The sequence below is a fragment of the Dendrobates tinctorius genome, unplaced genomic scaffold (assembly GCF_039654945.1).
Source record: "Dendrobates tinctorius isolate UK_male_01 unplaced genomic scaffold, ASM3965494v1 ptg000055l, whole genome shotgun sequence".
In the NCBI taxonomy this organism is placed as follows: domain Eukaryota; kingdom Metazoa; phylum Chordata; class Amphibia; order Anura; family Dendrobatidae; genus Dendrobates; species Dendrobates tinctorius.
Genome location: NW_027361723.1, coordinates 626,504 through 636,579, shown reverse-complemented (window position 1 = coordinate 636,579; position 10,076 = coordinate 626,504). Strand labels below are relative to the sequence as shown.

The window sequence follows — 10,076 nt, the reverse complement described above, 5'->3', positions numbered from 1 at the left end:
GGAAAAGAAGATTGCATAAATTGGATGACCAATGGGAAGCTGAACCCTACACCATCTTACCCTCAAACCTTGACAACATCAAAGTATGCCTTATTAGTAGTGTTGAGCATTCCGATACCGCAAGTATCGGGTATCGGCCGATACTTGCTGTATCGGAATTCCGATACCGACTTCCGATATTTTTTCAATATCGGAATTCGGCATCGGAATCGGAAGTTCAGTTGATTGACGGCCTGACGTCATCATGATGCGCGGTGTGTGCGCATCATGATGCGCCGTCATTTCGGGCCTTCCGGGGGTCTCTGCCGGCCTGCCGGGGGGCTGTGCCGGCCTGCCGGGGGGCTGTGTGGACTGCCCGGGGTCTCTGCCGGCCTGCCGGGGGGCTGTGCCGGCCTGCCGGTGGTCTGTGCACCCTGTGGGGGTCTGTACCGGCCTGCCGGGGGGCTGTGCCGGCCTGCCGGGGGGCTGTGCTGATGTCCGGGGGTCTGTGCAAGCATCGTCCGATGGGACTACAAGTCCCATCGGGCGATGCCTGCTACCATGACAGTGATTGACACATTAGCCAATGATGGGACAGTAGTAGTCCCATCATCCGGCTAATGTGTTAAATGTTAAAAAAAAAAAAAAAAAAAAAAAAATACTACATACATACTACATGCATGCTACATACATACTACATATATACTACATGCATGCTACATACATACTACATGCTACATACATACTACATATATACTACATACATACTACATACATGCTACATGCATGCTACATGCATGCTACATGCTACATACATACTACATGCATGCTACATACATACTACATACATGCTACATACATACTACATGCTACATACATACTACATACATACTACATACATACTACATGCATGCTACATACATACTACATGCTACATACATACCACATACATACTACATGCATGCTACATGCATGCTACATACATACTACATGCTACATACATACTACATACATACTACATACATACTACATGCATGCTACATACATACTACATGCTACATACATACCACATACATACTACATGCATGCTACATGCATGCTACATACATACTACATGCTACATACATACCACATACATACTACATACATGCTACATATATACTACATGCATGCTACATACATACTGCATACCACATACATACCACATACATACTACATACATGCTACATATGTACTACATGCATGCTACATACATACTACATACATACTACATACATACAATACATACATAGACATACAGTACATATAACATAGAGTAACATACTTACCAATACTTGTCACATTGTTCCCCGAAGCCATTGTCTTTCCGGAATAAATATTAACATAACAAACCACAAAAATACTCACCCATGATCCGAAGCAGTCCACGAGTGTGTCCCACGACGATCTTGGGTAGAGAACTGCAGCATCAGATGATGCTGCCGTTCTCTACGGGCTGCAGGAATCCAATGACGGAAGGTAGGTATCCTTCCGCACTGTATTCCTCCGCCACTTAAAAAAAAAAAAGTCCCTAGTCTCACTTTATGCCATTGCTGCGTGGGAATTTCCCACACAGCAATGGCATAAAGTGAGACTAGGGACTTTTTTTTTTTTTAAGTGGCGGAGGAATACAGTGCGGAAGGATACCTACCTTCCGTCATTGGATTCCTGCAGCCAGTAGAGAACGGCAGCAACAGCTGATGCTGCAGTTCTCTACCCAAGATCGTCGTGGGACACACTCGTGGACTGCTTCGGATCGTGGGTGAGTATTTTTGTGGTTTGTTATGTTAATATTTATTCCGGAAAGACAATGGCTTCGGGGAACAATGTGACAAGTATTGGTAAGTATGTTACTCTATGTTATATGTACTGTATGTCTATGTATGTATTGTATGAATGTATTGTATGTATGTAGTATATATGTAGCATGCATGTAGTATATATGTAGTATGTATGTAGCATGTAGTATGTATGTAGCATGCATGTAGTATATATGTAGTATGTATGTAGCATGTAGTATGTATGTAGCATGTAGTATGTATGTAGCATGCATGTAGTATATATGTAGCATGCATGTAGTATGTAGCATGCATGTAGTATGTATATGGTATGTATGTAGCATGTAGTATGTATGTAGCATGCATGTAGTATGTATGTGGCATGCATGTAGCATGTATGTAGCATGCATGTAGTATGTATGTAGTATGTATGTAGCATATATGTAGCATGTATGTAGCATGCATGTAGTATGTATGTAGTATGTATGTAGTATATATGTAGTATGTATGTAGCATGTAGTATGTATGTAGTATGTATGTAGCATGCATGTAGCATGCAGTATGTATGTAGCATGCATGTAGTATATATGTAGTATGTATGTAGCATGTAGTATATAGTATATATGTAGTATGTATGTAGCATGCATGTAGTATATATGTGTTATGTATGATGCATGTAGCATGCATGTAGTATGTATGTAGTATGTATGTAGTATGTATGTAGCATGCAGTATGTATGTAGCATGCATGTAGTATATATGTAGTATGTATGTTGCATGTAGTATGAATGTAGCATGTATGTAGTATGCATGTTGTATGTATGTAGCATGTAATTTTTTTTTTTTTTTTTTTTACATTTAACACATTAGCCGGATGATGGGACTACTACTGTCCCATCATTGGCTAATGTGTCAATCACTGTCATGGTAGCAGGCATCGCCCGATGGGACTTGTAGTCCCATCGGACGATGCCTGCACAGACCCCCGGAGCCTGCACAGACCCCCGGAGCCTGCACAGACCACCGGCAGGCCGGCACAGCCCCCCGGCAGGCCGGCACAGCCCCCCGGAGCCTGCACAGCCCCCCGGCAGGCCGGCACAGCCCCCCGGCAGGCCGGCACAGCCCCCCGGAGCCTGCACAGACCACCGGCAGGCCGGCACAGCCCCCCGAAAGGCCCGTACAGACCCCAGAGAGGCTGTACAAGGGCAGGAAAGGGTTTTTCTTATTCCGATACCGGAAGTCCCATAGACTTGAATGGGACTTCCGGTATCGGAATCGGCGATACCGATACTTTTTTTAAAGATCGGCCGATACCATCCGATACGATACTTTGAAGTATCGGACGGTATCGCTCAACTCTACTTATTAGTAAAGATGGAGGAGAGACCTCAGCAGCCATATCAAGAGATCATCTGAAATTGTGCCCTGATCTGTTGAAGGAAAGAATGGAAGAACAGAACAACATCCAACCCTTAGAGGAAGAAGAGAAGGTCAGCACTATACTTGGACAATTCCCTGCAAATTGGACTAAAGTAAATGATGCCATAGTGGTGCCAGTGTTGACATTTCCCCAACTGGTAGTACAAGAAGAAGTGATTTCAGAGAACTCTGAAAATCAGGAAGCTCAGGTACCAGATGCCATACCCGCAGTGGAGCCAGAGAACCCTCGTCCTGCCTGTGGTGAATCTGTCATGCCCACAGTGACTCTAAGAGCTAGCAGACGCTTGCTACCCAGTTTACACGCAACATCAGTAGTTAGACCCGGTCAACCAGTTCGGTCCATAACAACACCAGTGTTACGCAGATCTACCCATACCACACAAGGTATACCACCCAGTAGATTCCGTATCTAAAATAAGTTAAAGTAATGTAACTGTTAACATGTACATACATAACTGTTCAAGTTTTGTGCCTAGAGATATTCTGTAAGAACTTTCCTTTTTGAATTTTTCCTGTTTGTTTTATGGACATTTTGGCCACAGGACTGTGTGTGGTTGCTAACCTTGTAAATAGTTCACCATTTGCCCAGGAATGGACTTATCATCATAGGACTATTTTTGGAGCTTTTGGTTTTTGTAAATTTTTTCCCTTTTGCAAATCTTGTAACATTTATAATTGTTCATACTGTTTATATGTTTCACATGTTTTTCATCAGCCCAGGAATGCTGACTTGTACTAGGGGGGATTGTGGCACCCCCAGGGGTATGGTCGCCACAGTGGCATTGCCTTCCTCCAGGGAGGGTGATGTCAGGCTTGGAAGCAAGGAAGGGTCTCTCCAGCAGGTTATCTATACATGCAACACAGTTCCCACTCCAGGCCAGCAGAGGGAGCTCTAAACCAGGATTGGGGAGGAGCGCGCTCTGAGGGCCAGGAAGGAGCATAGTTAGTTAGTGTGAGGAGGGTGAAGTGTGCAGACGTGTAGAAGGAGCTGGGAGACCGAGCGGAGAGGAAAGGCTCCTCTCCAGAGACAGCGCATGATCTGGAGTCTGGTCTCCATGGTTGTATGAACACTAATGGTCCTGCAACAGACACCAGAGGAGTAGGAAGTTGTAAATATCGACTCCCATCTAAGACTCTGAGGCACAACTGCACGGTGTGAGCCAAGAGAGAAATAGCGGCTACAGCTGTCTGCCATACGAGGAGTTCTGAGAGACGATAATAAGGAGGAAGTTCAATGTAACTCAGTACTGGATGTACCTCAAGTGAGCGCTAGGAAGGAGACTACACAACCCATCTGCTGAGAGAGAGATCCCTGAATTGCTTCCAGGCTAGCCTGCCCTTGTACCATCTGTAATCAGGACCCTGGACTGCATTTGCCAAAGTAAAGGTAAAGAAACTGCACCCTGTTGTGTCCTTGCCTCCTTCCTGCTACCATTCTGGCACTGCTACATCCCTGTGCCTACCACTGCACCCTTCCTGCAATGTTTATCTACACTGCCCTGGGACTACAGCATCACCTGTGGGGAGCTATAACATCCTTGCTGCGTCATACCATCAGTCCCAGAGGATCTGCATGCAGCGTCGGCTTAACATCTCCCTTGCCGAACACCACAGGTGGCGTCACGAACCATTCAACTTTATTCCATCATTCAATCTCCCTTTTACTTGGGCGCCCAGGACCACGGACCGGGTCACCGCTGCTGTGACACCTTCACCCTGAGTTATCGGCCCGGTACCGAGTACCCCACTACCCTGGGAGGGCGACCCAGCAGCGCGTCCCACTTCTTGCGTTCCTGCCCAGAGAGGCCGGGAAACTCCTCCACCTAGGCCAGGTAAGAGAGGCCTTCCTAGGTGTGTCCCCATCCTCTTACCCTTTCTGTTCAGCTGGTTTTTGGTCAGAGACGTGGCTCGGAGGTGGCTTATGTGGACTCGGGCGCGGTGGGGAACTTCATTAGGCTGAAAGAGGCAATCAGTTGAACCAGCTGATATTATTTTTCACTAGCAGGATTGCTTTTTAATTACCGATAGAGTTTATCTGGTGTCGTGGCTTTCCATGGCTTTTAGCGCCTCTCTTTCTTCCTGTGTTCAATATTTTTTCTGTGTCATTTTTACATTATTACACATAATTTATGGACATCTGTGGTTTGATTTCTTTGCCTTTGTGGTTTCAATGGGTTGTTAACGACAAATATATGTTTAGAAATATGTTTACTTAGAAAACGGTGATGTATTCAACACTTATTTCATGCGCTGTATGTATACACATGTGGGGAGGAGGACTCCCAGACAGTGAATGGACAGGTACCCGGGGGACCGCCATCAGGGTTCCTGAGGGAACAATACTGGGAGGACAGTAAAAGGAGAGATTTGACTGACGTTGTCAGGGAAACAGGGGGCGGTGCCAACATAAAAGGAGCAAGGGGCGCGCTGAAGTGGCAGTTGGCAGGGAGCCTGAGAGGAGACAGGAAGCCGTGTGAGAGAAAAAGGACTGAGGCAACTGATGTTGGGGTGTTGAGGAGAGACAGGCAGGGGACTGTGAAGGTAAAACTACGCACTCACCGACAAGTGACACGGGAGAGACTTTCATCGGCGGCCCCTCCCCAGATACGTTCAGATAAGGCCACGCCCACTGATTCCCTCCGTGGTGTGACAGGTCTGGGACCTCAAGCGACCGCTGCGACGGGACATGAATCCAGTATAGCGGCCAGGACACTGCTCCCCTGCCCTCTGCCACAGCTGCGGCCCTGTCATCACCGGCCTCAGGGGGCGCCCCCTCGCTATAGACGGCAGTAGAGGCCCCCACCCCGGTTACTGAGGGGCACTGAGCGGAGTCTGGTAACAGTTATGTTTTTGGACTTTGTCATGACTCTGCTGAGGGACGAGAGCCTCTGAAAGGACGCTTGTGACATCAACCGTCACAGTTTCTTCAGGGCCTGTTGCGCCACACCGTCACAGCTTCTTCAGGGCCTGTCGCGCCCCACCGGCACAGTTCTTCAGGGCCTGTCGCGCCCCACCGGCACAGTTTCTTCAGGGCCTGTCGTGCCCCACCGGCACAGTTTCTTCAGGGCCTGTCGCGCCCCACCGGCACAGTTTCTTCAGGGCCTGTCGCGCCCCACCGGCACAGTTTCTTCAGGGCCTGTCGCGCCCCACCGTCACAGTTTCTTCAGGGCCTGTTACGCCCCACCGGCACAATTTCTTCAGGGCCTGTCGTGCCCCACCTGCACCAATTCTTCCGAGCGACGCCTGGAAGGTTAAGTGCGCTATAGAAAATAAGGATCCTTAGTTTGGTCATACGTGGCCTTTGTCACCCGGACTAACCGGGTTGCTCCCAGTTAATATAAAAGCATTGTTTTATTGTTAGATTGATTTGAGTCCCTGCGAGGACACATTGTTGTTATCCTTTTTCTGGTTCAGCATAGCCCAGCGGCTACAAACTATAAAAGTTGATTATACAATTCAAACCCTGTCTCGTGTCTCGTCACTGCATCCTGAGAACCTGCTCGAACCCTACACTTGGTGTAGTCGGCAGTATGCAGTCTCCGAGCACGGACAGTGGCACCCCCGATCAGGGTGGGGCCATCAATTCTACAAATAGTGATGGCTCCCATTCCAGCCTGTCATTGGGGGCCATGCTGAACAACCTGCCTAGATTTTCCGGCTCCAATACTATGTTATGGAGCTAGACGGAGCAGATGCGGGGGCTCTTTCGGATGCACCCAATGACCCCTGACCTGGAAGCCGAAGTGGCACTCATGGCCCTAGACGGGGAGGTGCGGAGGTCAGTGATGTTGAAACCTCCGGGGCACCGCAACTCTTTTGAAAAAGTGTTACAGATGGTGGAACAGACTCACGGAGACCCCACTAATGTGGGAGAGTTAAGGACACGTCTGATTAGTCGGATGCAGGCAGAAGGGGAGACGATTACTCAGTACATGAATGTCCTTCAAGAATTGCATACGGCGATTGAAAGAAAAGACGGGGTAGGGGTAGGACCTGTTGACATTACTCTACGTGACCTACTGGTGACTGGACTGCGAGATCCACTAATAAAGCAGGCATTATGGGAGCAAATCAGAATGAATCCCCAAATAGACTTTTCAGAAGTGGGAAGTCAGGCATGGGTTCGAGAGCAAGAGCAGGGGATGGCGGTCACTGTGGGGAAGGTCAGAGGTGTGGAGGCCTCCTCGGATACAGTTGAGGAGCCTCATTGGGTGGAGGAGATGAAGCGAGAATTTAAAAATATTAAGGGCGAGTTGGCCGAAGTAAAGAGAAGAACCGAGACTGGGGCTGGGCGACCTAGCTTTAATCCCGGCCCCTGGGGATCACACTCCCCGCGGGGTGGTCAGTCTATACCGGCCCGGTGTTTTGAGTGTGGAGAACCAGGCCACTTCGCCTGAGAGTTTCCGCAGCGTGGGAGATACCCACCCCAGCGACCATTAAACTAAAGGGCTCCGGGCTGGGGGGACTCCGCTCGGAGCCGAAAACCACAACTAGGGGTGGTGGAAGTCCCGAAGATTTGGTAGCAAGATGTCCGGTGGTTTGGGCAGAAGTGGAGGGCCGGGCCGTCCGGTGTTTGGTGGACACGGGGTCACAAGTAACCATTATGCCCGCAACGTACTTTCAGCAAATCTTTCCTGAGGCAGCAAGACCTCAGTGGGGGCCCGTGATCAGACTAATAGCTGCCAACCAACTGCCGGTCCTGGTTAATGGTGTAGTGTGGGTGCAGGTGACGTTGTGTGGTAAACCCCTTGGTCGAAGAGGGGTGGTGCTGACTCAAGGGGAAGCTGATCAACGACACCCCGTCACCCTAGGCATGAATATTTTACGAGAGTTTGGCAACCTGTTGCTCAATGATCCCACACAAAGGATTCTGAAGCAGTGGGGTTTCCGCACAGCTCAAGGACGGGTATTCCAACAGCTGGTGCGAGGTGCACGGGTGCATCAGGACTGCCGGGAGGGCAAGGCTGTGGGCAAAGTCATCGCATCAGCGGCTCCCCTGCTTGTGCTACCTCCTGGGCAGACTGTGGTGGCCCTGCCAATTCGAGCTTCGATATTTTTGGAGGGCGTGTAGGTGCAGGTGTAGGTGCAGGACGATTCCTGGTATGCTGCGTTAACCTTGAAGATCGAGACATTGTTCTAAAGGCACGGACTGAACTGGCCAAACTAGTAAGGCCCTTAGAGGAAGTGCTGCCAGCTCCTACAGGACAATTGCGAGTCCACCCCGAGGATCCGTGTGAAGTCACGGTTCGAACTCTACAGGCCACCGAAGTCTCGGCTCAGGAGAAGGGCCAAAATATTCTGGAGCAGATGCAGGCCGAGCTTTCCGGGCTAACTGCAACCCAACTCTCCCAGGTAAAGACATTGCTTGGGCAGTACCACGAAGTATTTGCTAGTCATGAAGATGATTTTGGGTGTACCACTGCCATCACTCATGAAATTCCCACAGCAGGAGCGGCCCCTATCCGGGAACGATATCGACAAATTCCTCCACAACTTTATCAAGAGGTGAAAACTTTGCTGGCCCAGATGCTGCGAAAAGGGGTGATACGGGAAAGTCAAAGAACCTGGGCGGCCCCAATCGTGTTGGTCCGAAAGAAAGATGGTACACTACGATTCTGTGTGGACTATCGGAAACTGAACGCTTGCACTTCTATTGCCCCGCATAGAAGAATCCTTGTCCGCCTTGGGGAAGGCAACATATTTTTCGACCCTGGACTTAGCCAGTGGGTACTGGCAGGTGCCCATGTCAGAAGAAGATAGAGCCAAGACGGCGTTCATATTACCCATGGGACTATTTGAGTTTAATCGGATGCCGTTTGGACTGGCCAATGCCCCCGGGACCTTTCAGCGGTTGATGGAGCGGTGTCTGGGAGATCTCAATTTTGAGGCCACGTTGATCTACCTAGACGATATCATCTATGCCGCTACATTCGAGGACCACCTAAAGCAGTTGGGGCAGGTACTCAGCCGGCTGCAAAAGTACGGGCTGAAGGTGAAGCCTCAGAAATGCCACCTATTTCGCTCCCAGATTCAGTATCTGGGTCGTGTCGTTTCGGCAGAGAGTGTGAGGCCATCCCGGGAGAAAGTTGCTGCTATCCAGGAATGGCCTACCCCCAAGACGGTAAAAGATGTGCAGGCTTTTCTGGGGATAGACGGATATTACCGTCATTTCGTAAAGAATTTTGCACGTCGAGCTCGAGCCCTGCACGACCTGCTAAAGGGGGGTCCCGCTGGGGCCAATGGGCAAATAATCCAGTGGCAATGCCCTCAGGAAGAGGCCTTCTGAGACCTCAAGACTCCGCTCTCGGATGCTCCAGTGTTGGCTTATGTGGATTTCTCACAACCGTTTATCCTACACACTGTCACAGCTTCTTCAGGGCCTGTCGCGCCCCACCGTCACAGTTTCTTCAGGGCCTGTCGCGCCCCACCGTCACAGTTTCTTCAGGGCCTGTTGCGCCCCACCGGCACAGTTTCTTCAGGGCCTGTTGCGACCCACCGTCACAGTTTCTTCAGGGCCTGTTGCGCCCCACCGTCACAGTTTCTTCAGGGCCTGTTGCGCCCCACTGTCACAGTTTCCTCAGGGCCTGTTGCGCCCCACCGGCACAGTTCCTTCACGGCCTGTCGTGCCCCACCTGCACCAATTCTTCAGGGTCGGTCGAGCCCAAATCCTCCCAGGATATCGAGGATTACGAGGCAGCCACATCAGCGATACCTGAGTGGTCGCATCTGCAAACCCGATCGACGCCTGGAAGGTTAAGTGTGCTATAGAAAATAAGGACCCTTAGTTTGGTCATACGTGGCCTTTGTTACCCGGACTAGCCTGGTTGCTCCCAGTTAATAC

General features: G+C 49.7%; 1 pseudogene; it reads left to right on the top strand.

Moving 5' to 3' along the window:
• The window catches only part of LOC141091692 (glutamine-dependent NAD(+) synthetase-like), a 52,062-nt pseudogene that overhangs the window by 14,668 nt on the left and 27,318 nt on the right, over nucleotides 1-10,076 (top strand).